This window comes from Cupressus sempervirens, chromosome 6 (assembly GCF_028749045.1).
Source record: "Cupressus sempervirens isolate cs-2001-9-10 chromosome 6, ASM2874904v1, whole genome shotgun sequence".
Classification (NCBI taxonomy): Eukaryota; Viridiplantae; Streptophyta; class Pinopsida; order Cupressales; family Cupressaceae; genus Cupressus; species Cupressus sempervirens.
This window is the reverse complement of record NC_143123.1, coordinates 594,966,754-594,993,451: the sequence shown is the minus strand read 5'-3', so window position 1 is coordinate 594,993,451 and position 26,698 is coordinate 594,966,754.

Genomic DNA, 26,698 nt, shown 5'->3' with positions numbered 1-26,698 from the left:
TGTTCAATAATAGTTCTATCAAGATTATTTTGATTCAGTCATAGCTTGTACCATTTGACAATGAATAGAACTAGTTTGAAGGAATTAAAGTTGCACTCAATTATATTATCCGAAATGCCATAGTATCTATTTTTATATTATTGAGGATGCATGTCATTTCTAGATGAAATATTGGTGACCTCAAAGACTAAAATCATCCCAAAATCAAAATTTCTCTTGGTATTGTCCAAATTTTTTTATGTGAAATTTATGGCAATTGTAGTACATAGCTTTGTGGTGCTTGATGTGTTATTTTTCAAACATTTCAAAATTATGCATCCATCTATGAGTTGATATTAAACATATGGGTCATGATAGATTCAATTATATGTACCTTTCCGCCTCTTAAACCATTTGCTAGATCAATTACCATTGGCATACCATTGGGATCTCCATTATGATGACCTTCTTTAACCAATGAAGAAACACCTTCCCATGTTAATGAGAGACCATTTTGTTGAGATTATTCAATCCATACCATCATCCAATCAATATTGTTTTAAATATATAAATGAAGTGCATCTCACTTATGAGAAACTGTATAAAATAAATAGACCAGTTAGAAACAAGTTATATTGATGATGGATAAAAATTAATTACCTACAATAACATCTTATAATTACCTCTCACTTTTTTCAATATAATTTTCTCCATCAAGTACTCCCCTTCAAATTTGTTAATGAATTTTGGATCCCAAATGCAATCTACATGGATACTTGATGCAAACTTGGAAAGATATTCACTAATGTAGACCATGGTCTAGTATACCATATATTCTTTGACTATGGAACCCTTAAGACATGCTCTTTTTCAAACCAAGCCTTCCAAAAAATTTAAGTACCTCTCAACCATCCACATTGAGCTAGTTGGTATAGGTCCATAGAATTCAATCTCCTCAACTACATATATGAGGTAGTCTTCTTGTGCATTGAAAAAGGCTGAAGGTAGAAACTTTTGCATCTCACACAAACGCTAAAGAATTTTTATCTTCCAATGCTTTATGTATTTTTAATTCATCATGCAAAAACATATTAATAAGACTCTAAAAAAAATTATACAATAAATTACAAGAAAATAAGAGAAAGATGCAAAAATAATATTTATACAAAAAATCAAACAAATAACACTTCTAACCTCATGTATTTCCCAAGATCATATATAACTTATTTGACACTCATGCTATCAAAGTTGTGTGGGAGAAATAGGGTAGAACATACTAAAATAATAATAAAATAATATTTTCAATATATTATAAAATAAAATAATGAAAAGTACATGATGTTTTACAAATTTATTGTAAATAGAGAAGAACATGACTTACCTTGATGAAGGTATGCCAATTATGTGTTTTCAACCCTGACCCAAAATCAACTTTCTTTGATATGAGATTGCTTATGTTTCCAACAAATCATTTGAGAAATTTAGTTTTTTTAATAGCTTCAAATTATATGGCATCAGTTTTCTGCTGCACTAATAACCACAGAATGACACTTGTATCTTGGCAGGGTGGAAACATGACTAGTAGATGTTCTTATTGCACATGTTTTAAGGAAAGTGGTGAGAACAAAGAGTTGTCATGTTCAAAAGACATGAATGAATTCATAGTTGTTGATAGTGGGCTAGTGTCCCTTGTAGGATTTGCAACATGGCTTAAACACATCCTATGGTTCTATAAGATTATTGGTTATATTAGACATTAATAGGTCACTCTCTTGGTGCAACAACATTCTTGTCCTTTCTAACAATTGGTATCAGAGCTTGGTCATAGGTTTGAATCCACGAGTAACAATGGAAGGGGGATTGTTGCTAGTGGGCCAATATCCTTCATAGGATTTGTGACATGGCTTAACCACCTCTTGTGGTTCTATAAGACTATTGGATGTATTGGGCATTAATAGGTTGATCTCTTGGTGCAACGACAACCCTGTCCTTTCTAACAATAGTGTTTTTAACTAATGATTCTTGATTAAACTTGTGAGGTGTGAACTTGATCAATAGGTGTTCTCATTGCAATTAGGTACAAATAAAAAGTTTCCTATTCTAAATTCTATGGGAGGGTGCAAACTTAACTAGTAGGTTTTTTATTACACATCATATTGTGGAAATGGTGTCAATGAATAGTTATTGTTATGTTGAAAGATTTGAATTTGTAGTGTGTTTTTTATTAGTCCATGATTAACCCTATGAGGCACAAACTTGATTGATAGGTGCTATTGTGTAGAGGTTTAAATAGAAAGTTTCCTTCATTTAATGCCTTGGGAGGATGAAAATTTTACTAGTAGGTGTTCTTATCATAGATGCTATTTTTCCAGTAGTGTTAACAAAATGTTATCATGTTGCAATATTTGAACCTTTAGTGTTACTCCTTAAGGTGCATTAATAATTGGTTGTAAACTCAAATATATTTTGTGAGGGGAGTGAAATTTACTTGGTGAAATAGGACAAGGTATTTATGATGAAATAATTTATTTCAACTTGAAAAGAAGACCCTTCAACATCCTTGTGAGTGTTTTCATTTGAATGAAATTGAGTATTTGTGGATTACAAAGGTCAATGGCTTATTGAGGTTAACAAAGATAATTTTTGATAAGGAATGTAGTATGTATGTCATCCTTCAAAATAGGTGTACATATTTTCATATTTGAGATTTAAAATTGTATATTAAATTGTCTTTCATGTCATGGTAGGATAAGATTTTGCATTCTTTAGTTGTGAAAATTAGGAATGGAGCTACTCAAGAATGAGTTATTGCTCATTATAGTTTTGTGTAAAGTCTTTTTTAGATGCATAAGCTAAGATTAAAATTTTATGTTGGTGAGGAGAGTTATGTTGGGGTGCCTTTAGAAATCTCCATTTTGTTTTATATGTTGTAAAGGCTATAGGTGTTTGGTTGAAAATTTTAAATATTGAGTTGTAAGATATGCTTGTTTTCATGCTTCATCTTGACTATTGGAGAATTATCATCTATACAAATCTTTGAGCATTCCATACAATTTTTTACATTATGTAAGTTTTGTATCCTTACTAATGACATGATATATAATCTTGCATGAGTGCTTGTATAGGTCTCTGTAAGAATTTGTATATAACATTGACAACTTAGGATTAGAGGACAAAAGAAAGAGATAATATAAATAGGAATAAGTTGTACTCTTATCAATGATTCAATAATGAATCAACTGAATAAAATACCATAACTAATGGATTCATTTATAATGTAGATGTTCTTTCTAATATCTTTGTATCAAAATATTAAACACACATGTTTTTAGGTAACAGAGAAGGAAATGATTACAATGCTTCTTTTTCATTTCCATAACCATATTATGGTGGGAACTAAGAAAACCAAAGATGTCTAGTTTTATGTAGAGCTAATGAATGTGGTCCAAACTTTAGGATGGAAAAGATGGTCAATGTATGATCTTGATGAAATTGAGGAAGAGAAGCAAGAGAGGGACAAGAAAAATAAAATAGATGTAGAGTTTCAAGGGTTTCTTAAGATAATACCATACAAAATATGACCATAATATCAAATCATATCTTGTGGCTCAACTATTAAAGGTAATGAGCATATATCAAAACACAGAGATCTTAAGATTTTATAATAGCAAGATATGTATTTTGCAACATGGATTAATAGAAGGATTCATCATTAAATGAAAGTAGAGCTCTAATATTTGTAATCCACCTATAGTAATATAGCCTCCTACTACTCCCACAGGCTCTAAATTTGATTATATGTAAGCTACCTATAGTACATTGTGTATACAAAACCCTTCCTTTTCCACTGAAAAAGATCACAATAGATAAATGTATAAGAAGGTGAAGATCATGTTATAAAAAAATAATCAAAATTTAATGACTTTTAGTTTCCCTAGCATTCTCCCAACTTAGAAAAACCATGAAGTTACCTTGAACAACACTAAGAAAATCATCTTCATGCCTATAAATGACACTAAACCCTCTTGCCCACACTTTTCCACTTGAAAATAAAATAAAGTTTTACTTTTTTTCTTTATATCCCAACAATGTCAAAATTTTGATGGTAAATTTAAGTTTTGTCAAAATTTTGACTAAAAAATTAAAGCACCATCGAGACCATATTTTAAAAAAAGTGAATTTCAAAAGCCAAATTGTCCTATCATGAAAACATTAGGTCAAAAGTGCAACCCAAATTTACTAATGATGCTCTCCATTGATTAGGATACTTACCCAAGGGAATACCATCAACATTCATGCTAACAATCTCCCCCTTTGGAATTGATGGAAACATAGATGAAAAACATCTAGGTTCCAACAATATCAAACAATACTCTATTTTTGTTCTCATCTTTTCAAATCCTCTTCATCAATCAAATCTAAAATCCTTTGGAACACTGCTATGTATATCTCCCCAATAGAGACATTCCTTCTTCTTTCTTAAATGAATCTTTCTAAATCTCCCTAATAAAAATATCTCTCCCATTCATCTAGAGGATATTTTTCATGTACATATGTCCCGTATCGACATCAATGAAAAATACCTCATTATGTCAATCAACTGCTTCAAGTCTTCAACTAGCTCAAGTGTCCAAAGACATTATTCATGATCAAATACCAAGAGTCTTTAATTATTCTTCTCATCATAGATACTTCCCTATACACGAAGCATCAACATTTACTCTAGTCAAACAATAGTGCTTTGTACCACTAGATTGATGCAATCTCTACATCATTTACTCTAAAGTAGATAGGGGCATAACCCAAAGCATACCTCTCAAGTGCTCAAAAGTGTCTTTAAGTAAGGTCTTTGTAAAAATATATGAAATCAAATCTTGAGTACTCACATACTCCAATCTACTCTCCTTTTCTGGTACCTTCTCTCTTAAGACACGATACTTAATAGATATATACTTAGTCTTAAAATGCAATACATGATTCATAGATATACTTACTTTACTTATGTTATCATAATATATGATAATAAGTTTTGAAAATTCTATCCTAATATCTTTTGACATCTACTTCATCCACACAACCTAATTATAGTTATTTGTTACTGCTACATACTCTGCCTCAACTGTAATCTACAAAATACAATCTTGTTTCTTTCTTAGCCAAGAAACCAATCTTCCTTCAAAAAAGAATGCTCCACCACTAGTGCTTTTTCTGTCATCTATACTGCCTACCCAAACCCCATTAGAATAAACACATAGAGTGAAATCACTTTATTTTTATACCATATCCCATTAACAAATTTTTTCTTCAAATATCTAAATATCCTCTTCACTATTGCATAATGATACTCCTCAAGATTAGCTTGAAATCTAGCTACAATCCCAAGTGCTTTTGTTATATCTGGTCTGCTATGAGTTAGATATTTCAAACCTTCAATCATGGATCTATACTCTTCTACTCAACTATAGGTGTCTCATCTTTTCTAGATGACTTGTGACTAGTTATCATTGGTGTACCAAAGGCTTACAACTTTCCAAGCCAAATCTCTTTAACAATTCCTTCAAATACTTTGCTTGTGAAATGAAAATGCCATCATTATTTTGCACAATCTAAAAACCTTGGAAAAACTTCATTTCTCCTATCATACTCATTTCAAACTCATTCTTCATTTTATTAGAAAAATTATCACTTGCTTCATCATTACCTCCAAATATTATATCATCAAAAAATATTATTATTATCAACAAACCATTCTCAATTTCTTTCAAATACAAGTTAATATCTGTCATACCTTTAGCAAATCTTTTTTGTTTCCAAATACTTGTCCAACCTTTCATACCAAGTTCTAGGTGCTTTCTTTAGGCCATATAGAGCTTTCTTCAATCAGTGTACCATATCTTTCTCTCTTTTTAGAATAAAACCTTTAGGCTATTCATTGTATACCTCTTTTTCAAGTTCTCCATTCAAGAAGATTAATTTAACATCCATATGGTATAGTTTGAATTTCTTATTTATTGCATAAGATAAGAACATTCTTACTACTTCCATTATGGATACATGAGCATATGTCTCAACATAATCAATTCTTTTGCATACAAGTCTAGCCTTTTTTCTTACAACTTCACCTTGTTCATTCATCTTATTTCTGAATACCCATTTGGTTCCAATAACATTCTTGTCTTATCTTTAGGTCCTTTATTTCTTGAATCAAATGACCATCTTATTCCTAATAGATAATACGAAGAGCTGGGGGTGAATCTGCATTGTACAAACTTTTGCCCACAACTAAATATTATTAATTACTTTACAACTATCATATGAAAGTAAACCAACAATGCTAAACAATAAATATAACCATGCAAATAGATAACTCATAACACTATTATTTGTTAACTAAGAATACCCTAACCATGTGAAAACCTTCGTGGGGATGATACCCACTAGATGATTCACTAAACAATAGGATCCTATTAAGGATATTAACCCTATTAGGAGTATATAAAGTACACATAGTGTCTCAAGTCCCTATTAGGAAACTAGGCCTTTTTAGAAGCCTCAAACCTATTAGGATTTGCTCCAACCTTGTTAGGAGTTGGTAGAACAAATATAATGTATGCAAGAAGAGCCCATTTCCCTAATATGCAATTAAACAAATTAGTTCTTCACAAGAATAAATGTACATACAATACTTGTTGTCTATTTTACTTTTCACTTGTTCTAATCATACATCAAAATTTGAATCATATAAGGCTCACAATTGTTTCAAGCTCTCTATACAATAGTTTGCATCACATAGCACTTTCTTATCTATCATAGATATCACACTTTTCTTTGCAAGATAAGATCTCTACTTATACCTTGTATATTTACAAAGTTATGCTTAGTTGGCATTCATGTGTTGACACACTTGACATAATATGATGATGATGTGATGAATCTTCCCTTAACTACACAAGAGCTAACTCTCAATGAGTTGTTTGTACACTTAACATCTCTTCACTATGCAACAAGTAAACTTTCTAACGCTTAGATAATTTTCTAACTATAAATGTATAAATGAAATGTTGAATGTATGTTACCATAAATGATAACCATCAAGACATCTATGTAACTATATTTCCAACAATATTCCCCTTTAGCATTAATGGAAGCATTTGGAAAAATTGGATAAGTCCCAAAATGATGTCATACATAACAAAATAAAAGTAACTACAAACAATCAACTTCAAAACATAATGATTTAAATCATGTTTTGATGGATCATTACATTCCTTATCACTCCTTTACATTTATACATACATAAGCTCCCCCTTACATATACATATGAATTCATACAATTTTCCTTCTACATAATACTCCCCCTTTGACATTAATGGCAAAGGTGTCAAAAATTGTATTTAAAAAGTTGGTCCTACTACTATGTTAGTGTTTTGAAACAAAAAGGTTCCAAATTACTCTGATGAGAACAAGATACATCCAGGGGTAGCTAAATCCCATCTTCAACATACCATTTTACACACTGGGCCAACTATAAGGCTAGACCATTCTTCTAATTTTGGCTCTACAAAAGCTAGGTGGGTGGACCTTAGATTCAATTATATAGTACCAGTGCTAAACATATTCTTGAATTGATTGATAGTATATGAAACCCTTAATTCTCCTATTGACTCATGCAATAAAATAGATATAAAATAGCTAAGTGCAAGACAATGCAATTCATAAGCTAAGTGAGGGCATCTTGTTCTAGCTCTTCAAACATAAAATATATAGATGATTTTAATTTGGTTTGATTTTATGTGGGTGGGGAAAGTGGATGAGAACTAAGTATGGACAACAAACTAATGATCCTATAGCTAATTAGTGCCTCATCCGTTGGCCAATTCACAAATCTATCTCATGCATTTTGGATATCTAAAATACATATGCTATGTTAAGACTCCATATCTATCCATTTACCTTGTAAATTGGATATCAATGTTCAATCTAAATCTCATTCTTATTTAATATCCTCCTCAGTAAACCTACAACCCTATTGATTTCCCTAAAGCATTTACATAACTCATTGAATTATAAGTAACAATGAAACAACATACAACCTCAATGGACTACAACTATGATCTAGAATCTTTGTTCAAAGATCATAAAAGATTGTAAATCATTGATAAAGGAGACAAGATCTAAAATGAAACTCAACACCTGCTATTGTTTGTTTTGATTCCCTTGAAATAATACATGAAAATACATGAAATTGACTCACAAGATACCTAATAAACTAGACTATATAATAAACATATGCTATCATACAAGAGAAAAAATGGTGGAAATAAGAAATTGATGGGATGGGAAGGGGGTATCACAGCCAAAGAAAAGCTTCATGGTCTAGAACCAACACTTCCTAGATCTTTCTATTTAGACTCGTCAATTCCATAGCCATTTCTTCTTCAATTTCTAATTCCTAATTTTTCCCTAATTTTTTTCCAACCTCAAATGAAAGAGAGACAAATACATATATAGGATGAAAGAATTCAATCCTAACCTAGAAAATATTTTCATTTCCTCTATCATTTCACAATAGATCTAATTCCTCAAACATGACTCTAACTTTAATCCCAAAATTTAGCCCAACTAGAAAAATAAATATCCATCATAACTAAAAATTGGAGCCGAATTATGCCAGAATGATATAATATTCTCAAAATTAACCCAAAAAACCTTTTAACAAGTGGTTTTACTAGGCTTGTAATTGTATTTTTAGTTTTCACCCATTTCACTGAGAAGGCCCAAATTTTACATTTCTACTTATAACTTGAACTAGTGACTCCCTGTGTGAAAAAAAACTCCATAATTGAAAAGTTCATCTTCTCCTAGTTTTGATGATATATAATATGCCTATGTTCACTTAATGAGTACTCCCAAAATGCCATTTTTAAAAATCAGCTCCTTTGATATAAATCTCTGGTCTAAACTCTAAATTTTCAAAATTAAAAAATTTCTAAAGTTCAAAATTTAGAAAACATGCTTCTTTGAAATTAAAACTCTTGTAAGTGCTTCTTTTTGAAAAAACATTTAAAAACTAACATTTTAAAATATTTTATTTTTCCCTCACCCTACATTTCGAGTCAAACCATCTTGACCAGGCTGCCACATGGTAGCACCTAATTGGCCCACTTGTCAACCTAGTCAACTACCACCTCATCTTTGACCTAGGCCCACTACCACATGGTGCCTAGGTGCATTTATACATTGCTTATCCTCCTTGCAACTTCCTAAAGTTGGGAAGCATTGGCCATTAGATCTGCCACATGGTGCAATCTTGTGCATCTATACTAACTCTGTTGATAACCACATGTCTTGATTTGATTCATTACTGCTTATCCATGTGTTCTAATCACATCATCATATTTTCTAGCATATTTGTTCAAAATTCTTCTTTCCCTCCAAATGTCTGACATGTATGAGTCCCACCACATGAGCCTATGGCCTTTCAAAAAGGTCATGTCTTATAAACATTGGACATATTGTGTGTTGTAACATTTAAACACTTTAATTGGTCTTCTCTTGCCGAATGTGGGACTCTATTCCTTGACTTTGCTATGCATGATTTCTTAGTATTCCATGTGTGGGTTGGTTCCAAAGTATTAGTACTCTACTTGAGCATTGTGGATGCCCTTTTTATAGTAACTTATGATTTGCGTGGAGCTCTTCTTCCTCTTAGCATGAATGCTCTTTGAAGGATCCTTTTCCATGTTTCAAATGGGGCGATTAGCTTCCTTTTTTACCCTTACATGGACTTCTCATTGTGCTTTAAACTTTAACACAACCTTCCACCTTTTAAACTTGAAATGCTTGACTTCCTATTCTTTCTTCTAGCTCCTTCGATGATGTGCAACTTTGATGATGTATGCCACCTAATTTTTCCATGGGCAATCTTAAACTCCCATGGAATTGGAAAAAGAAGACCTTGCTCCCTATGTAGCTTGCACGAATCACAATAAGTACCAATCAATCCTTTATCTAGTATTGCAATGGTTGGTGGTTAGGTCCTCATGTGGAGCTCCCTACTTCTATGGCTTCTATGGGTTGCATTTCTTCTACCTCGTGGGCTGGCTACCCTCCTATTTCACTTGGAAATGACTATCCTTCATTGCAAGATCCATAAGCTCCATGGGGACACTTTGCCCAACAACAACTAGACTATCTAATAGTTCTTGAGAAAAGCATGCCTCTTTTTGAGTAACGATAAGATATACCTTCTTTGTCTCCTGCACACCTTGTCCTTCCAATGTGATGAACATGTACATCTGTATCTCAAGCTATACCAAAGTTCACCATAGACTTGATTGACTTAACATCAAGACCACGAGCTACAACAACAACTGTAATAAGAACAAGGTAAACTCCTAATTCAAACTTTTGCAGAACCTCAATTTGAGAAGATTGATGCTTATCTCCATAAAGAGATGTAACTTTGAACTTATTTTGTATCAATTGAGATTCAACTTCTTCAACTATGGCCTCTCTTTTTTTTTAAGAAAAAATGAGAAGATCACCATTATCAATCATCTCTAGAAGTTTGTTTAAATGTTGAGACATCTTATCTGCATCAAAGGGAATTACGCTGATAGTTTGTGTGATGTCCTCATTAGCCATTCCTATTTCTCCCATAGTAGTTCTTACTAGATCCTATAGAATTTATCTTGCTAGACATTTTATTTTCCTACTATGGGCTTTGCATGTCTATTATTCTCCTTTCTTAAACAATAAATTATGCTCCTATTGATGCCTTTATTGCAAATTTCACATGATTTTATTTTTTTTGAAAATTTTCTTGCCTCAAACACACCTTGCATTAGCTCAAATCTTGAGGAGGAATATCCAATCAAGGTAGGCCTAAAGTTAAAAATATGTTGACTTGTGATCTTTACTGAAACTTACTTGTGCTTGGAGCCTCTTATATATAGTTCAGTTTGCATCCTAATTTAAAAGATAACCATCCATGTAAGATAACAAGAACACTTCAAACTTAGGCTCTTGATTTTTACTTTAATTAAGCCTTCTTTTTCCACATACAAACAACATTTCCATACTAGATAGACACATTGTAAATGTGTCATCATTATCACAATTTGCAAGAGTACTATCAATATAAAGCAATTTTAGGCTCCAATGCAGACCTCCTTCTTTCTCAATGCCATGGAGACAAGTGATCTTTATGCTGAAGATGTGCCTTCATCTAATTCACTTCTAGTCCTTGGTCTCTTTCATGATTTACAATGTTTTAAACAATGACTACTTGTCTACCAAAATTCATATAATTTCAAATTTTCAATACCGTCTTGCTCAAGGTATCATTTATTCCTTTACAAGTGTCCTGATGTTCAAATGATTCAATTATGCATTATATTGATATGAACAAATGTGATTGAGAAAATGTTCAAACCATTACTACTATAACACATTTATATTTCAAAAGGTCACATTCATTCTAACCCATTTTAGTTACTATGAAAACTCCATGATGCCTTATCAATCAGATGGAATTTAGTTGGGCCCCAAGGCGGGTCTAACTAATTTTTTTAATTTTTTTTTGTTTTCAAAAAATTGATATGCCAAAATAATCCATGAAATACCTAATAATTATTGCACACAAATTTAACCTTTATTCATCACTAAGATATCCATTAAACTCATTTGACCATTTAATCTACAAGTTGTGATTTTCAACTAAAAGGGCCTGTCAATTGGCTTTAAAAACTAACCAAAACACCTGACCGGGCTCTGAAATCTAACACATTGATTCTCTATTCCACATAATTTCACTCTATTTAATCTCATCTCATGATGAATTCTTAGTCAAAAGATATTGACTATCAAAGTTGCCCTCTTAGAATTGCCTATGAGAAAACATATCAGAAAATAATAAATCACATTCAAATTTGGCTCTAAAAACTGGGCAAACTGACACTTGGGGTAATGAAAATTGGGGCTTCAACTCACTGTCATAAGGATAACATGGATCTATGATTATGGATCATGATGAATAATAGGATGCAAATGGAAAGTGGTCAACCTAGGCTACTCAGAATTTGTAGACTGAAACACTGGCAGAAAAGTGGTTTTTGCAAATAGAATGGACCTAGGATAGTGTGTCGATGGATTTGTCAAAACTTGAAAATTGGCATTCTTGAATTATTTTTAGAGGAGAACATAGTGGTACAATCCATTTGATCTCAACTATCATGGATTTTGAGATATAACATCACAAATAGGGCTACCAACAACTTTGCACCTTTTGACACCAGTAAAAAGTTAAAAATTGCATTTGGAATCACATTTGAGAACTAACCAAATGGATTAATAATAAGCTCAAAATTGAAACATAATAAGTCTCTAACCTCTAAAATGTAATAAATTTTGGTCAATTGGGTCAAAGTTATAGCAAGTCAAATAGGGCTTCCCAGAATTCAGAATAATTCACATCAGCATGACAACAATAAATGACCAAATTTGAGGGATTCAAAACATAGTCAAACAGATTCAAAATGACTCAAAATATGAAATATAGGTTTTGTGATATAGATACTAAACATTCCCAAAGTGGTGAGTTATGATATATTTCTGGGTGCAAGATATTCAATTGCAAACACAACCTCTTGTTGATATTTGACACTTAAGCAAAAATGCAGATTTGAACACTGCTCAAAATAGGACTTCATGGAATGGCTCAGAATGGAAATTTATCTTCATGGGATGAGTAGACACATTGAATGCAAGGTGTTAGAAACATTAAACACCTCTTAGGCCTCAAATGGATAGTTAGGTACATATGCATCAAAAAGTGCCTATAGGGCTTAATTTTTCAATGGTACTCAAAATCAAGGCTTCAATTTTGAGTCCCAATATGCTAATCAAATTGTTAATCTAGAAAAATAATCTGCATGCACAACCTTTAGTCTTTCTATCTCTTTCTTTTAATTTTCCTTTACTATTTTTGAGATATTTATTAGTGCACAAAGTACATAGGATGCTACTTCAACTGCACTTAGATTAGTGAAGGAAAACTTGTCATAGGAGGCTTTAACTATAAGACATTCCTCAAGTTGCGTTTGCAAAATGCTAACTTTTGATGAATAGCTATAGTTATGGTAACTATCTTCTACATTTTTTCCAATACTTTAGTTGATGTCTTCTCCAAAGACTAATTTGATTTATTTTTGTAAAATAATTTACACAATGTGCTCATCAAGCCTTTCTAATCTTCATCATTAGATGTCACTACTACTATCATTGATAGACTAGCTACTAATGATTTTATTATTGTTACTAGAGCTACTACAAGAAATAGTGGAACTACTTTCAATTCTGCACTCTTCTTCTCTTCCTCAGCCTTCTTCTTCTTCTCTATAGCTAACCTTTTTGCTTCTTTCCTTGCTTCCTCCTTAGCTATTTTCTTATCTTCTTCTTCTCTCCTTTTCTATTCCTTTTCTACTTTCTTCTTCTTTATCTCTACTTCTTCATTATTTACTTCTTCTTCTTTCATTTTCTTCTTTTCCTTTTCTCTTTGTATCCTTTCCTTCTTTATTGCCTCTGCCCCTTTCTTCTTTACTTCTTCCTCATCATCAAAGCTAGAGTAATAGTAATATTGCCAATAATATATTTTCCAAATGCTACAAAAGGATTCTCCTTTGTATCCATAGTTATGCACATACTATCCACTTGCATGGAATCAATACCCATAACAATGTGTGGTGGTGGGAGTGCCTATAACATTTCCTCTACTTCTTCCTCTTCCTTGGAAGGTGTATGTACTTGTATATATACTAGACTCTCAGGTTTAGACTATGCACTCACCTTAGGCACTATAGTCATATACTTTACAATTGCCTCCTCAGTTTCTTTCCTAACATCTTCATAGTTGCTTCCAAATAGTAGAATTTCTCTTCTTCTTTTGTTTCTCAACAAGGGCTCAATACCCTTCACTATTCTATCTGATTCCTCCTTAGAATTATCATCACATAGTTTATTGATCATTGTGATCCTCATATTCATATCTTCCTTTGATATCTCCCTTTTCCTATTAACAAGCCTATTATAGAGATCCTCTAATATCTTACTATGTATATTCTCAAATCTTTTGTTCCTCAGAATCATGTGACTTACACTTGAATTTTATAACTTTCTTCTATTCATATTATTATACAAATCATAATATTTATTCAATTGTACAAAATTATCATCATTAATAATTTGCATGTTAAGCCTTTGGCTTTTGTGCTTTCTTTCTAGCTATTGTTCTTCCTTCTTGTGCATTCTAGACTACTAGTCTATCTTCAATTTCATCCTTTGATTCCTCAAAATCATTAACTTGCATTATTTTTCTCCTCTTTCTAGGTCCATTGGTGGTTTTCTTGACCCCTTTCTTGGTTGCTAGTGTAGGTTCCTTCTTCACCTTCACCAGTCTCTTTGACTTCCTTTACACAATAGATGATTCAACCTCAGATTGACTTCTAGGTTGATCACTCCTTGATCTAACTTGTTGCACTAGTGCAATTGCTATATATGGTACAATTGGGGCTTGTGCACATGGTTGTGCCACTCTCACAAACTCTAAAGGTATTGCAACTATAACGGGAGTTTTCATCAACACTTTAGTTTGTCCACTAGCCTTCATCTCTAGCACAATACCTTTAATCTCATTAAATTCTTCCCTTGTCATGCTTGATTCCTTAAGAATGGAATTTATCTCTTTCTCAACCTTTTTATTTATTTCTTTGTTGTATAGTTTAGAATGAACTATTCTTATATTTTCCTCATAAGTACCCCATCTAGGGCAATTCGTATCCTTTTCAGATTCAAGAATAATTTGTGCATACCCTTTTATGAGCTCTACACTCATCTAATATCCCATAGGTTCTATAAATTTAACTCTAGGAATTACTACTTCCATGCAGGTGTTGTCAATTTCTACCATGAAGCATATCTCATCCTTGTACTTCTCTACCATAGAGGGAGGTATCTTATACCTTTATTTTATCTTAGACTAGAAGTTCTCCATCATTCTATCAATGTCATCATCTCTAACCTTTTTTGGTTTAGACCTATAGCATCGAGTAACAAAATTCATTGCACACTTGTTTCTATCCCAACTTATCAATCTAGGAAACTTCCTAGTAGCATAAAAGAATATGTGAGTCAACAAGGACTCCAATCTAAAAATTGCATTTTTTGTCTTCTTAATCTTTGCAATGTGTTCAACAATTACAATTTGATAACCTCACATACATTTACCTTTCTTGCTTGCATAGCCATTACATCAACTACATGCAAAAACCCAACTAGTACTGAGTTAACCCTTGATCTATGGTTCAACTTGTACCCTAATATCTTGGTTAAAAACTTTACTCCTCTATCCTGAATGGAGTCTACCCTCATGTTTCTTTCATCAAACTTCATATTTAGGTTTCTCTTAACCATCTTCCAAACATTTTTCTCATTGATAGGATTGCAACCTTCATTACTTAATCTTGTGACCTTGTGAATTAGGTCATTGTTAATAAAAATCTTCTCATCTCCTAGCCAAAACATATCATCATGTACCCTACTTAAAATGATTTGGGTCCAATCATGATTATTGAACTCTGTATAAAACATATATTTCACTAGATTCACATTCTCTAGATGCACATACTCAAACTTCAAGGATAGGTCACTCTTACACATCTTTCCCAACTCATGAATCTCATCATTATCTGTGCTCTTAATCTTAAAGTGAACATAGCTTCTAATATCCTCAACATGTAACACATTTTCTAGAACTTACAAAAATGTGCCCAACAGTTCATCCAATAAAGAAATAAATAATGTTTCTTAAACTAATATTGTGGTCTTTCACTTACATCATACACATTTTAACTTTCCATTTGAACTATAAACACTAAAATAATGGATTAAAGCTTCATAAAATATCTTAAAATCATGATTTAGGGCTTCTCAAACTTTACTTCTCACTTCAATTCACTGTCAAATTACTCATCAATTTTCTCAAGACACATTGCATGAATAAATGCTACATATAATATTTCTTGCAATCCTTAAATCATTTCAAATCTCACTACACATTAAATGCATATCTACCATAGATTCAAATACTATCTCTATATACTAGTAAGCTTGATTTCTAAATTCTTGCTCATTGCAAACATATCAAGACTTGAACACTTGACCATAGCCTTCTCTCTATGTCTGTAACCTCTTTTTAAATGTGTAACTTCCAAATCTCTAGCTCTAACATTAGTTTTTTCCAACTGATGCTCTACCACAACTAAAACTGCTTAATTTAGGTAGGATGAGTCACAAACAATCTATGACTTCAATTTCTTATTAGGTGCATCAAAAAATTATTCCTCCAAAACTGTATGAGAGATTTCTAGATCTTTAGTTGTCACAAATGCTTCTTTGAATTCATTATGTTCCTTAATTGCTTCCTTTTGACTATTGTCATTTCCATTAACATTCCTTATATCATTTTTATTGTTGTTCCTTCGATTATTTAGATTTTTGTTAATGTCCCTTCTATCCATTCTGAAATATCTTGTTGTGTATCTAAAGTTATTATATAACTAACATACAAGTGCATTTGTCCTCTGATTAGTTCCATTCCAATTCTTAGGTGCCTTGTAATTCCTTGCAATGCATCCAGGGTTTTTTAACTTGTAACACATGAACTAGTTCTTCTCTCCATCATTGGATTTGTTCTGTGATCTTCCTCTTTCATTGCCTATATGGTTAGTATTCCTAGACATTCTACTATTTGCATTATTACCATCAAACTTAGGTTTCTTACATTCTATTGCCTTATGTCCATAACCATGACAATTATAATAATAGAAATTAGTAATGGGTTTAAAAGGCTTACTTGTGTAATCTCTTTTCATGTGTCTAACTTCATTAGATATGAAGCATCTTCCTCTAAACTTACATCTTACTTCATTGACTGGTTCCTCATGCTTAGGTTTATCAACTTGCTCTATTTTCTTAAGTTCATCAAGTGTAGTTGATAAATCAATTAACTCAACTTCCTTTGATACTTTAGTAGATGTACTTGATTCTAATTTACTCAAATTAGATTCCTTGTGGGATTTAGTAATTGGATCTGGTTCACTTTTGATTTCAACTTTCTTGTTTGATCTCTCTCCAATAAGATATCCAAGTCCTATCTTGTCATAAGGTCTTTCATAAAATATCTACTAATCTATCTTTTCACTACTAGAATAAAGTTTCTCTAATTGTTTCTTATCTTGTGTCAATTCTCCTTTCACAATAATTTTGTACTTCTCTAACTTAGCATGTTCAATCTTGATAGCATCTAGTTCAGACATAACTTGACTTAACTGAGATCTAAGATCTGCTTTCTTAGATTTCAATTTAGGTTCATTCTTGCTACAATTTCTTTTAAGACTCAAGTTCAACAATTTTCAGTTTATGTTTCAAGATCTCATTTTCCTTTTGAAGATCTCCTACTTCATCATTATTACTAGTCTACATAATTTTTTTCTTGTTAGATTCTAAATCACCAATCTTGTCTTTTAACTTGCTAATGAAAACTTTCACATCTTCATATCTATCTTTCAAGTTATCTCTTTCGTTGGTAAGAAGGTCAATTTTCTCAAGAGCTTCTTCAAGGATTTTCTTCAATTGTCTCATATCTTTAGGGATCTTACTTAAGCTATTAAAATTCTTCAAAGTAGCTGTACTCTGATACCAATTGTTAGAAATAGATAATATTGAGAGGAGGTTAGGGGAGGGGTATGAATCAATATTCTACAACTTTTTCCCATGACTAAATATTGTTAATTACTTTATAACTTGCATATGAAAGTAAACCAAAAATTCTAAACAATAAATATAACCATGCACATAGATAACTCATAACACCATTATTTGTTAACTAGGGAAACCCTAACCAAGGGAAAACCTTGATGGGGATGATACCCACCAGATGATTCACTAAACAATAGGATCCTATTAAGGATATTGACCCTGTTAGGAGTCTATGAAGTACATATAGTGTCTTGAGTCCCTATTAGGAGACTAGGCCTTTTTAGAAACCTCAACCCTATAAGGAGTTGCTTCAACCATGTTAGGAGTTGGTAGAACAAATACAATGTATACAAGAAGAGCCCATTGCTCTAACATACAATTATACAAATTAGTTATTCACAAGAATAAATATACATACAATACTTGTTGTCTAGTATACTTTGCACTTATTTTTATCATACATCACAATTTTCATCACATAAGGCTCAATTTTTTTTCAAGATATCTGTACAATAGTTTGTATCACATAGAACTTGCTTTTCCATCATAGATAGAACACTTATTAAGATCTTTACTTATACCTTGTATATTTACAAAACTATGCTCAGTCGGCCTTCATGTGTTCACATGCTTGAAATAATATAAAATAACTTATGGATTAATATCCACGTGGTTGGTTCATCATAAAATAGTAATTATTCTATAACCAAAATAATTCATTCCTAAGGTCATACAATCCAATTCTCTGCTATGCTTTGTTCTACACTATAAAATACCTGTACTGGTATTTTAATCATATCTTGCATCATAATATCTATATGCACTTGCACACTAGTACACATCATCATGATGCTATGATGAATCTTCCCTTAACTATGCATGAGCTATATCTTAATTATTTGTGTGTACACTTAACATATATTCATTGCTCAGCTCCAAATTGTCCAACACAGACAAATTTCTAATTCTAAATGCTTAAATGAAATACTAAATATATGTTTCCATAAATGACAACCATGAAGACATCTATTTGACCATATTTCCAATACATCTTTACATTCTTCATCCATGTTCTTAGGTTCAAATTGAGAAATCAAACATCCTTCTTTATCAACTCTATTTCTTATCATCACTCCTCTATCTTTTCTTCCAATTATCTATTCTAGAGGGTGATTATTTGTTAGATTATTAATAGAGGTAGGAGTTGATAACTCAACTCTCACTTCTTCTCTTGGCTTCTATCTTTTCTCAATAATTTTCACATCATTCTATAGATCATTATTAGTCTCAAAGAGAACTTCTACAAACTGTCTAACAATTCTAGTATTATCTTCTTCTTTATTAGAATAATCCATCATCTTTTCCTTAATTCCAAACTTCTCATCAACTTTTATACTTGCAAATTCAACTATTTTTTTGGTTCTATGATTAAAACATCTATAAGATTTTATTTTCAATGAATAACCAAGAAACATACCTTCATCAATCCTTGGATCAAACTTACTAATATCATCATCTCTCTTTATGTAACACTTGCTTCCAAATATTCTAAAATGATTTATTAAAGGTGAATTACCAAACCATAATTCATAAGGGGTCTTATTTATACCTTTTCTAGATCTATACTTTGTTCATGGTGTTTACTGCTATATTCACCGCTTCTCTCCAAAATGTCTTGGATACATCATTCTCAAACATCATTTATTTTGTTGCCTTTGATACTAATATGTTTATTCTTTCTACAATAATTGTCTCTTAATTCCATTCTCTTTACAAATAATGTTAAATTCTATAGAGGTAAATGTTGACACAAAATTTCACACCCCTACTTAAGGTATGACCCTCAAGCTACCTCGTGTAATATGTAAACAACCTCCAAGTATGGGACTTGGGCTCTAATGTTGAATCTCTAGAGAAGGTTGACTTCCTTACAATTAGGATGCACATAACTACTCTTTGAAGGAAAAAGGAGATGCATGAAATCAAACTACCTAATCTAATCTAAAGGGGGGTGAGACATCTAATTGAGATGGTTGTAACTCTGCTCTGGGATGCACAATACATCAATGAAAAGTCTCAATACACTAGTCTTGACTCTATTCTACTCTCCAAGAATTCACATGTAGGATTTGAATTGATCAAATGCTAAAGGGAAAGACATCTTCATAGTAAAACAATCATCAACATTTTGGACACAACATACAAAATTCAAAAAATAGAAAGAAACATTCAAAACAAGGAAAAATATATGCATGGATAGTGAATGGCAAGAAGAGGCAAAGAAGGGAGCTATATAATTAATGTAAGGTAAAGAATATAGTTATAGAGCCCAAGGCTACTACAAGTAAACATTATAGAATAGAGAGGAACCTAAAAAACATATTTACAACTGCCTCTTATAGACTTCAGGCATAACTCTGATATTACATTGAGTTCAAAATCCAACAAGGTGGAGTTGAGTTGTAAAAGAGAAATAACTTCCAATAAAAGGATATCATGATTAGGTGTACATCCCCATGTAGGAAATCTAATATTTTACATGAAAATATGGTTCTAAGAAGATAAAAACAATGGTCATAATCATGTAGAATGGGTAGATGGATAACTAGAGTGATGAAAGAAAGGAACTACATTGAATAAGCTTGGAGAACACTAGAAGTGGTTGCAAAGAATCCAAAAGATCAATTTTCCATTAAAGAGTTGTATTAGATCATGTTTTCATTTCCAAATCAGCTATATCATTAGTAAAAACAAGTTAATTATCTAACCTTGCCACATGACCCAATGCCATTTAAGTATTCTACCACCTTTCTAGCTCTCTGTCTTATGCTTGACCTATCGACTACCTTGTTTGTGGCTTCAAAACTATTTTTCTATTTGACTTCTTGGCCATGCAAAACTATGACTCCCTTCTTTTTCGTGGTGTTGCAACTTACCTTCACTTCATCCCCTTAACTATAGTGACCCAAGGACTACCTCATTTTCTGTTGACCACTGCTTCATGGTCTCATTTCCTAGCTAGCATAAAATTCTTGCGACCAAGTGAACAAAGTGTCCACATAACTTGTTCAAGGCTTTGAAACATCATGACTTCCATCTCCTCATTTTCATTAACCATTATGACCAAGTGAACCATCGGACTAATAACCATCGCGCTATAGAAACTCAAACATTAACCCTAATGTCTAACCTTGTGAACAAGTGATCAAAGAAATCAATATATTATAGTCTTAATTAGGGTTTTCCCTTAACTCCGTGTGACTGTGCGACCAAAAGGGATCACCACTTCATAGTTTTGACCATGGTTAGCTCTTAACTATGTGAAACTATGTAAAATCATTAGATTTGATTGTGTTTTTGACTATCACATGGTCACAACTTAAAATTTCAGAACTCATTGATGGAGTTGAATTGATCCAACTAGTCTCCTTTCACTCGATTAGAAACTCCCTCAAAATTGACCCTTGTGATGGTGTGATCAAAAGGATTGGAAATGACCTGGCCCACCATGACATGTGTCCACCTATTGCATGCTCACAATCTTAACTCTAATTTTGGCTTTTAATCCTATGAACATGTGAGGCCTCACCTCAACCCATCCTAAGATCGATGATACATTATTATTTTGATACTCATGACTCGATATGTTAGAACATTATTTAATGCACTGAACATTAGTATGCTATTTATGATGTGTGATGTGTTACTTTTAGATATTTGTTTTCATCATTTAATGCTTTAGGAACATGTATGATGATGAAGTAAATGAATGCAAAACTAACACTTTGATTATGCAATTTTAATAGTAAAAAATATGAGTAAAATTAGATAAACAATTGATTATTAGAAAATGGATGTTTTAATTTATATGATTTTAATGATACATAAATTACATATTGCATGTGATTTCTTGAACCTACTAATGTGTGCAATGAGTGTGCAGGATATGTAGCTGGGAAACCTAATGGAAAGACATAACTAAAACCCCTTGATATTTTGTGCTATCTTTGCATTGTCTTTCTTTGAAGGTTGTTATATAGTTTAAAAACTCTCCTAGCTTTTTTGGATTATATTAAGTCTTTAAGGCCAAAAAAAATTAAATTTAAGTGCCCTAGGGGTAAGGGTATGGGTGGGGAGTACTTTCCACCCCCTTAGCCTTTTTGTTTGACTTTTAGGGTCACTCAAAAACCCTATTTTTAGTTGATTGAAAAAATTGATTGACTTCTACTTGAGTTGTACTCAAAACTCCATCTTGAGGTTACTTGAAGCCTAGTTGAGTTAAGGATCATACTTAAGAGGCATTTTGGAGTAGTTTTGGGGTTGTTACCCTATCTCTAGTTTTAGAGAAAGTTTGAAGATTGAAGGAAAAAAAAGGGAAAAGCTCTTCTCAACTTACCATTTTACCATAACATTTTGTGAAGGTAGGAGTTCTTCACTCTTTTGGAATTGTTCTTCATGTTGTTCATGTTGAATCTTGCATAAGGCATTGAGTTATTCTTTTTATTGCGTGCTTGTGTGTTGGGTTTGATTTGGAGGGATTTTATCTTGTTCTTGATGTATTCTTATGTTTGTCTTGAGGTTTTGTTTTTGAGGGAATTTCATGGAGATTGTTTTGGCATTACTCACCCTTGGATAGGGAAGAAGTGGGCATGTATGGGGGAAGGGCCTTAGTTGGACCTCAATGTTGTAGAGTCTCCTCTCATAGTGAGAGGAGGGAAAGAGGGTAGGGTGTATGGGCCCCTACTTGTCATCACATGCCTTGTTTGATATTATGAATTCTTGAATATGGAAAGAAATAAAAATCCTTGTGGTATTAGACTTAAAGAGGCCTTGTAGAAGAACAGAAGTTCTTGAAGTTTTAGCCCTGAAAGGGCTATGTTATGGCATGGTGATTGACATCTCCCATTGGGAAAATCCACCTCCCCCTATTCAAGTCCTACATTTGGATCTATTGTGTAAAACTGGGTTGTGGTGTATGCTTGATTTGTTCTTGATGTTGTGATGTTTCACTCAAGATCAACTCTTGTATTTTCCTTATATTTCCTTGAAGTTTTGAAGGTATTGGAAGAAAGCACTTGTGAAAGATTTTGAAGATATTTTATTTGAATTGTAATATTATGTAAAATGTATTTGAGTTTTGATGTATTGGCAAAGACATTGGGTTTTCTTACTGGTTCTTTCCCGATGGAGCCTTGAACCAGGATGAATAATAGAGAAAGAAAAAGATTATGAAAATCTCCTTGCATTTCTTTAATGTGATTTCAAGTTTTGCATATGTATGTGAGAAAGTAGGATTATAGCTTATGTCTTCAAATTATGAATTCTCAAGTTTTCAATTATGTAATGAAAAGTAATTTGATATGATAAAGTTTCCAATTCAAGGTTTATGTATCAAGAGGAAATAAAAATCCTACATTGTGGTCACAAAGTTCACACTCTCCTTGTTAAATTTCATAATTGACACAATAAAATTTGATTAAGAATTATGCATCACTTTGAACTCTGAATAAAAGGAACATATACCTTTGTAATATGATGAATTACAAAGCATAAATTATAAGAGAGAAAAGAAAATATAACTATATGCACATCCTTGTATTAGTATGCTTGTTCAAAGAAATCTATGTTGTCATTAGGCTAGAATGCACTCTTAAGATAAAACTTATTTATAGCAAGAAACAAGTTATATCATCACTTAGAATATTGGCTTCAAAATAAAAATGTGCATCCCCAGGAGTGAAAAACCTCTCTGGAAAATGTATGGGAAAATTTTAATTCCCCCCATATTACTACAGAGAATATCCTCTATAGATTCCCTGTTTAATGTCTTAAATTCAAAAAAAAATTATTATTATTATTTTAATACTCTTAGATCCTACCGACCTTACTTTATAATGTAACTCCTTTTTCACATTCCTAAATACCTAAGCTAACTTCACTTGTAATCATTGCTATCCCTACACCTAGGTGTCAGTATGATTTAAATATGAGTTGGAGTGTAAGTCCAAATGAAAATATTAACACAATAGTATTCTATAAGGATAATATCCTATGCCATCACTCCTAACCATATGTCTCCATCATATTAATATAGGAGACTTAATAGTCACTCCAAACCTACATACACCTTCTTGTGCATCGTACCTTCTATCAAATCTTGAGCTACGTGAGTGGGCTGTTGGAATTTGTGGTTAGCTGGGGTGTGAAAGAGGTTTTCAAAATAAAAAAAATCTTGTGCAACATGTGTACCAAGCTTACCTTGGACATTTGAAAAAAAACCAAGCAACACCCACCCTTTTAATTCCACTTGGTAGGTGTGAGCAAACTTTTTGGTTTAAACTTGCAGCCAGTCCTTTCATCCACGTGGTCCAATGACTTTTCTTGTCAGTGGTACTTGTGTGGTCAGAGGGGGAGAAAGGATGTGTGAGTTTTTAGGTAGGCATAAATGCCAAATGGTTGCCAAAGTTTTGGTTTTAATATAAACAAATGTTACCCTTTCTCATGCTTTGGAAATGCCTAGCACCCACTTAGAGGGCCTGACTTGGGCCAATAAAGAGGAGAGATACCCCTCCCTGACAACAAGTACGCTTGTCAGTGCTTAAGTTAGCATGCTAGAGGTGGGTGTAACCATAGGGTAGGTTGTGCTTTGTGTTAGGTTAAATTAGATTTATGATAATACTGTTAACTTTATTAAATTAGTTTCCTTTGTTTTGTTAGTAATTTTACAAGTTGTGGGTTAATATTAGTTAATAATGTTGTTAGATATTAGGAAAGATTAGTTAGTATTTAGTTTAGTTTGGAGTATAGGTTAGTTTATTATAGTTGTAGTTAGATTATATTAAATTTAGTTAGTTATATCTAATTTAAGTTAGTTCATGTTTTTAGTTAGTAATTTTAACTTAGTTTGTTATATTATTTGAAAGTTTATTTTAGAATTAGTTTTAAAATTCATGCAAATTTAGGGTAGTTTAGTTTAATTTAATATTAGATTATTTTCATTAAAGTTTGTGAGTTAGTTGTGTTGTCAAGATTTAAGTTAGTTAAAACTTTTAATTTAATTTAGTTGTCATCTTATGTGTTAGTATTATGTTAATTAGTTTAAATAAGGAAATTAGTAGTATTAGATTTTAGTGGTGATAATATTAATACATTTTCATTAATATTAGTTAGTAATTACTATAAATTTAAAATGCTTAGTAGATTTAATCGATAGAAATTAATTAGTTTAAAAGTTATGTAAGTTACTTAGTTTAGTTTTAGTTTATAAATATTAAATAGTTTTGATTAGATTAGTAACGTAGTTAGTGATATTCTTTTTGCAAATTGATGCATGTTACACTCTTAATTAATGGTTAGTAAAAATTTGGTTAAATGTAAATTTAGTTATATGTTAAGAAAGTTAATCATTATGTTTATAAACATAACAAGTTATGTTAGACTACTTAGATAATGTAATTTGTTCTACGTAGTTACATTTAAGACTAATCTATATTGTTGTTCAAATTATTCCAATATATATCATTGAAATCTTAATGTAATAATGAACTGAATGTTGATATAAATTTAATAATGAGAATTTAACTTTATCAATGTATTACTTCTCATGATTGTAGACTTTAGAGTAAATATAGAGAAACTATACTTTAACTATGAACCCAAACATATCAAACTTAGAGTATAGTTTAATTGTTAACTAAAAAATTAAAAAAAATTTAAAAAAAAAAAAAAAATTGTTGTGTGTTTTGCCCATTTATTTTGGGCATGACAGAACATGTGCACAAGAGCAATTCATGGTTTCACAGCCCCAACTTTAAGTTAAGCTTAACTCCCTATGATGAAGTGACCAAAGGCATTTTGCAACCTCGCAACTTACATTTGAATGTTAGCACTTTGTCTTGTGAAGTTGTGCTGATTACTAAGATAACCACATTGTGCCTTTGTGGTTCATATCATAGTTAAGCCATAACTGCTTGCAATAAAGGGCAGCCACATGGTTGTGACTTGAAATATTCATGAATAAATAACATACAATTATAAAAGGCTTTGAGGACTTAGGGAAAGAAAAGGAAAAGTAAAATATTCTATGCATCCCTATTATGCATACATGGTAAATACATTTGAAAAGTCAAATTTGAACATTGGTCATGGATGCCACCTTGAATTATTGGATCTTTGGAAGGGGGCAAAAGTGGTTAACATTTTTGGTGACTGAGGAGGGATACTTGCCTGCTAAGCATGGACTAGTGGCCTTAAGCAATCCATTGGGCTATAGAGTCACAAAAAATGAAACCAATTATGTGAATAACCAAAAATATTGTAACCTTTCCAACTACAAAAATTTAAAAAATTGTTATCTCATAGAGAAACAACTTGTGCTTGGGAACTTCTTGAAAAAATGGAAAACACCAAGTTTGTTAAAATAGTTTCCCTTCTTCACCAGGTTATTTCTTCTTTTATGCATGTTGGAAACTAAAAATAATACCAACCATGAAAAACATATTGCTACATGGAACACCTTCTTACCAATGTTGAAAACAATGAAGCTTTCAAACACTAGGACATTTTCAACTTGAGCATAATATGCTTGTTATTCCTTGTGAAATTCTCTCTTATGCTATAAAATGAGCATGACCTTGTGAAACTTTCATTTCTATAGAGCTAGATGCCTAATAGGGAATCCTCTAGATGGTACTTGATCTAGGTAATCAACTTTGACCACATTGCTTTCCTATGCAACCTCTGAATCCTTTTGGCTAGCAAGGGCTATCTCTAAAGGTATGGCTAGTAGTATGTTCTCCTTTAGCCCATGTGAATCCTTAAAAATTAAGGGTTGTACTTCCTACACTTGTGTGGTCTCTTGTGATGTAGGAGGGAGGTATGGTTGTATCTCTTTTTCCTCTGA